This window comes from Pieris brassicae, chromosome 10, assembly GCF_905147105.1.
Source record: "Pieris brassicae chromosome 10, ilPieBrab1.1, whole genome shotgun sequence".
NCBI classification, from domain to species: Eukaryota; Metazoa; Arthropoda; class Insecta; order Lepidoptera; family Pieridae; genus Pieris; species Pieris brassicae.
The window spans coordinates 14726166-14732629 of NC_059674.1; the positions used below are offsets into that span (position 1 = coordinate 14726166).

The following is a 6464-nucleotide window of genomic DNA, read 5'->3' on the forward strand; positions in this document are numbered from 1 at the left end:
GGACTACGGTATTCGAAAAGGTTATGTTATATTTATAATATAAACTTTATTCTGGTGGAAGTTTATAATATTTTAAAGATATATATAAGAACTATCTGAGCCTTACATTACCTATTATATTTCACATATTACGTTTGGTTTGTATGGCATACTCTTAATACTAGAAACTAATTAATTTCATGAAACTTTAGAATGTTAGGTTAGGAAATGTAGAATTTTATTTGTATAATGTAGATTTCCAACAGGCCTCCAAGTGTAATGATAATGCAACTGATTTGGCCAACAACAAACCAGAGCGAAATATTGCTTTAAAAGTTTTTAAGCATACATATTATACATATATTTTACTTTTTGTGCAGCTACGATGTAGTACTGTAATAAAGTGAGTCGGACAAGTAAGCGTTAATCCACCGTCGTAATAGTGATCACAAATTCTATGTTGCTCATATTTTCAGTCATGTAAAATATTATTATTATCATTTATTACATATAACTCAGTCCATCTAGGGAGTTTCTAGAGTGTCTAGCCATACATTTCAGATCCAGGGCATATAACACAATAATAAAAAAAGTTGTAGAAGGAGAAAAAGCTCTATTCTTCTTTAAGGCGGACTCCTAAGCGATAAGAGATATAGAATCATTAGCAGGAAGCGAATGGAGAAAGGAAGCCATGAAATTTGGAAAAGGCTGAAGGAGGCCTTTACCCGTAAAGGGGTTCCGATCAATGGTATATTGAATAACTAAACTCTATATGGAAAATAATAAACGGCACAAATGTCGATTTTGTTCCCTTTGGAGTAGAGACTCTTGGGCCGTGGGGTTCAAGTGCAAAGGCGCTTATGAAAGATTTATGTTGGCGCCTGGTAGATAGTACCAGTGACCCAGAGCTGGTGCTTTCCTCGCTCAACGCATTAGTAACGCAATACAGTGAGGAAATGCTACCAGCGTAAAGGTATTTTGCCACAAGGACCAAAGATTTTGAATTTGTTTTGATTTTCTTTTTAATTACCTAGTACTTTGTACGTTAAGAAAATTGAAAATATTGTTTAATTACATTATATATGTAATAAAATAATGTCATACATATGATGTAAACATTTAACTGTATATTCAACATTTGTAAAGATTGGGAACGGGCTTTATTATTACGGGATTCAGAATTGAGATTTAGTGTGACTGCCGTGTGTCAACGCATTGAATTCAACTTACAGAAGTCATATTTAGCGTTAAGTCTTGACTCGAATCTCATCCTTAGATGATGGTAGGCATACTACCTGTTACATAACATTGTCGTTGGGTTGTGTAACACATGATAATTTTTGAAGGAAGTTGTAATTCGTTTGAAGTCACTGATACTGATCAAGGTCAAACAAGTTTTACATTGTTATCGAGTTTATTTCAAATTATGTATTCATAAATTGATTTTTTTAAATCACTATTGTAAACAGGCCCTTATTCATCAGAAGCTCATTGCGAGGGAACCTGTGAAGGCTGCATTGAAGTGTCTCAGACCGAAAACATCATAAGTCTAAATTCAATACATTACGAAATCAACCTTTTGTCTTTGTATTATGCGCTAATATAACTTAAACATGAATGGATTACTCAATGTCTACTATGTTGGGACAAATCTTATACTTTTCAACCAAAACGTCTATATTTAGCTCCTTGCCGAAAGTAGAGGGTTTGAGTTTGTCGAAGCTTTTATTGTTTTTAATATTACTTATTATAGACTACTAAGAACCTCTTATATGCTTGATTTGTGTGAATCACACATTAATGAATATTATATTAGATGTAGTAGATAAGTATGATTATATAAAACTATTTTCAACGCTTTGGTTCTTTTTATAAACGTTTTATAAGCCTAAAGTATCTAGAAGTGTTTCGTCATGTTTTTTAATTACGAATTAGGCACCAGAAGGATCAGGTAAAAATATTAAAACACTAAATGTTTATGTTATTGTTGTCGTTATGAATTTAAAAATTTGTCAAATTCACATAGACGAACTCTATAGTCTGTAGCCGTTTAGTCTATGGTACAATGACGTCATTGTAGCTAATGGTTTTGCAAGTTTGTATTAAAGAGGCTAGGGCAAATGCGACATAAATATTAAAATATTTGTGATAGTCACATTTGCATTTCAACTTTGTCACCAAGTTTTAACTTATCCTTTGTAATTTCTACTATAACCGCTTATTTCTGTAAATATATTATTAAAACTTCTATACAAAAATATTTTTATCTTATTTCCCTCTTTTTCGTTTTTTTTTAATATGTTAATCTTAAAGCTACACATATAACGAACAATACACCAAGACGATATACAAAGACAAACAATTTTGAATAAATAAGATTTAATTGAAATAAATCACGTTGAATTGTTCTCATTCATTTTTAATCAATTTATTTGTAACATTTTTATATAAATTTATGTTGACCGTATAAAAATATAAAGCAAAATAATAGTACATGAAATTCGCAGACTCATGTTATATTTTTATTGACAAATCAGACTCATGTTTATGTTTTTCTAATACAAGAGACATCCCTAATAAATACAGGATCAATATTCCCAAACACACAATGTACTTCGATATTCTATCGTTGACTTATCACATTGATAGTGGTGTATCTAGGGCTGTCTACTATTGTTATTTTAAATTAAGATGTTTACTTTTTTATTGCTTCTCTAATGTGATGGTTATTGTAATTTACATAACACTAACGCGGGGAAATTATTCTCTATTTTCTGTATATAAACATGTAAAATTAAGTGAAAATATTATAATGAATATGTAAAAAATAGTCTTATTTGTTTCAAATATTAAATTCTAATAAGTGAACTAAATAAGCTGATGTTCACAGGCTAGGGCAATATCGTCAGAGACGCCATTTTGCAAAATAGCGTTCATAATTCAAAGTGATATATGAATGAAGTTAAATGAAGTTTTATGACCTCTACATAGCAGTAGTTTATTGAGTATATATTATTTGAACCTTATTTAAATATTAAATCACGAAAATTCCGCCGGATAGTTGATCCAAATACACATGTATTTTACCTTTACGCAACTTACGCAATTGTTTTTTTGTGTAGTTTACAAGTAAAAAACCAAATAGCATTTCTAAGATAATAATGGCTTGCCATGAAATTAAAAGAAGTCACAAAAAATTTTATTCAAGGAGTTTTTATTGGTATGGGGCGCGTTTTATAGTCTATACTCTGTGGAATATTAAAACTTTTTTATTACATCGATAATACGATGCTATCTTAATAATTTTAGGATATGGTAATTAATTGTGTGGGTGGTTGATAAATGTGCGAAAGATTACCGTTCATTTAAATGAACTGTCTTGCTCTGAATCACAAAACTTTTATACAAATTTGCGTATATACAATGCGATTCAACTTTTCACGTTACTTAAAAATGTCACCTAAACTTTTGCAAAGAAAATTTAAGATATCAATAATTTTACTTTATCTAAATAAAAATTCTTTTTTTTATTAAACTTAACTAAACAGCTTTAATTTAATTTAAGTCTACCCTGTATCTTAATTACATAGTATTAATATCAATTCATTGATATTTACTATAAAAACACTCAAAAGCCTTTTTTCGTACAAATTATTTATTATTCATTACTTCTAAACCAATGAGCAATATTTTATTGGCAACGTTGTTTGAAAAGTAAAAAATATCCATACATACGAACCAATTTCAGTTACAGTTTAAAGGCAGTTAAATTTTTTTTCATGTATTTTTTCATATGTGAAGACCCTATCAGTCTATCGGTCAAAGATACTGTGATTTATTATTTTGAGAGTTCCCTTCGACGTTTTCTGATAGAGTGACAACAATGTTGTCTTTTGTATTTTATATCGACCACCAATCACCACAGTTAAAACCGTGCGTCTATTTATTGTGTAGAAAAATAGGTTATCTTTGCATCAGAATGGCGCCAAAAGTATTATAAAAATATAAAATTCTGGTATTTAGTAGAAATAAATATATAAAAATTCGAAATATTACCAATAAGGCAGGATTTGTAGGAATTATTGTAGCCGGAATGTATGACTCTCGACCCTGAACAAAGCCGTGCGTCAGCCTGCATGACTGGCCATCTACTTGTCTTAAGAAAAATATTATCATGAAGCAGGTTAAGTTTGAGACAAAGAGCAATGGTTATTAGATGTTTTCTATTCTTACTCAAAAACTACTGGACCGATTTAAAAATACATTCACCGTGAGAATAATAATCTCGAGGATCATAGGCATTAAGTTATATGTTTTAAGGATGTTATATCTAGCTGGGACAGCTAGTATTTATATAGTTTAGAAAAGGCATTCACAAAGTTCTAAGATTTGAATGTGGCCATTAATCGTAATTTTTTAGTCCAGACTTCCCCCACCTTTAAAAGTTGGAGGTGAATGACCTAAACAGGTTTTTAGGACTTGAAGCTGCAACAGTAATTACTATTTATCAATAAAACACCATCAACTTGGGAATGTAATTAACATGAAGAACACATTATTCATAAATAAATTTAAAAAAAACCTAAAATTTATAATCATTTATTCCTATAGGTAACACAATGTAAATTTATGAACATCAAAACAGAAATGTGTTTAAAATGCTTCTAATTTTATATTTACTGTCAGTTCTCAAATCAAGGGCGTAGAACGGAAGAAAAGGACTGGCAATAAACTCTCCGCAACTCTTTTTAATCGCTAAGTTTTTTCACAACGTTTATAATTGTATAATAATAACATTACACCATATTCCACATGACATCTTAAGTTATTAATAATAATAAAATAAATTAAAAACAAAGATTTGTCCCCTACCAGCAGGAGGCATGGTGAAATAGGAGCACGCGCTTACATTCTCGTGGGAACACGCAAATACGCCGTCGAAATAATTAACATCACCGCATACACGAATTCAAGTCCGACCAGTCACCACAAGCAGCACCCGTTCACGAGTGTGACGCATGGCGAGCCGTTAGCCCTCTCGCCATACTTTAGGGAGAGAGACAATCCGACGCATGGACGCATGGAAATCAATCCCACTGTATCGTTTCAAGTACTCTTAAAAACATTATAGAACACTAAGACTGTTAATGAACATTTTCTTAGTATAATCTTGTCACTAGTATTATAAAAATTGAGTCTTCATAATACTATCTACTCATTAACCATAATTATAATTAATGTATAGCCTACATTGTAATTCATGTAGGAATTGAATGGAATGGTTGGAAAAAAGTACTCTTCTGTCTTTTTCTTCAAAGGATAAACACTATTGGCTGGAAAGCGACGAAAAATCCTCACAGTGCAATTATATTAATAAGTTGTATAAATTATATGTATATTAATAGATGAAGAGCATCAAAATAGCCTACACAGATATATTTTCTATTATAAACGAACTGCCCAAGCGTTCCGTAACTACCACTATGTGGAACCAGCTGTCCACTAAAGAAGTTTTCGGACCATTTCGACTTCCCGAAAAGAGCGTTCCAATCCTTAAAATGCCGCCATTGCACTTGCAACGCTTCTGGGAATGTGAGTGTTCACGTATCACTTACCATCCGGTGAACCTCCAGCCCGTTTGACCCCTATTACATAATAAAAAGCAACTCCATGTACAAAACTGCCCTTGACATAATTTTATTTAAATATATATGTTGGATATGTACTTTTGAACTCCGCAACAAATTAATGGTCAAATACCATACGCACAAAAATGATGTGTTCCAAATTAACGCCGGAGGAAGCGTGCCGATCAGCTGCTTATCATTCTAATTTGTATATAGTAGATACAAAACAGGTGCATCTCTAAACGCCTAATGTAAAAGGCGAAAAGTTGAAGGCACGAGGCAAATTTGCTCAAATATATTTGACGGGCTTTTATTTCTATGACGGTCTAATGTTATATTTACTAATATTCATTTTATGTAAACCGATAAATGGTACGTTAAGTCCAATTTCTTAAAGGCCGGTCCAGATATCAGATAATTCTACTGCTTTCGTTATAAAAAGCGCCAAAAATCTTTAAGTTGGTTGTATTATTGCAATCAATATTATTAGTATATTAATAATCATAACTTTCAAATATACATTTTTTTTATAATTTACTTAACCTACAAAGTAATAATTAAAATTATTAAAAAGAAAATTAAAACAAATTTATAGAGTTTGGTCCCTGTGGCAGTGTACCGTTTACGCTGGCAGCATTACCTCCTAAGTAAAGCACATCCTGCGATATATACCTACGCGCTAAATCGGTGTCAATCAAAGAAGGATGACAATTTTCGATTTAACTTTGACACACAAACCGGTGGTGTTCCGGCGTAATGGCGCAAGGGAGTTAAATTTTAACCGCTGTCGCGTGCGCACTAAATATATACCGCATACCGTATAGCATTTACTTTTTTTAATTCATCATTGAATGTGTT

General features: G+C 31.6%; 1 long non-coding RNA gene across 1 annotated transcript; it reads left to right on the top strand.

Annotated features, from left to right (window-relative positions):
- The first annotated feature begins 378 nt into the window (after window positions 1-378).
- On the top strand, window positions 379-2130 carry LOC123715489. The gene is made up of 3 exons (XR_006754435.1): window positions 379-395; window positions 608-727; window positions 1449-2130. It is a non-coding gene; the product is annotated as an uncharacterized LOC123715489 (long non-coding RNA).
- Window positions 2131-6464: the final 4334 nt, after the last annotated feature.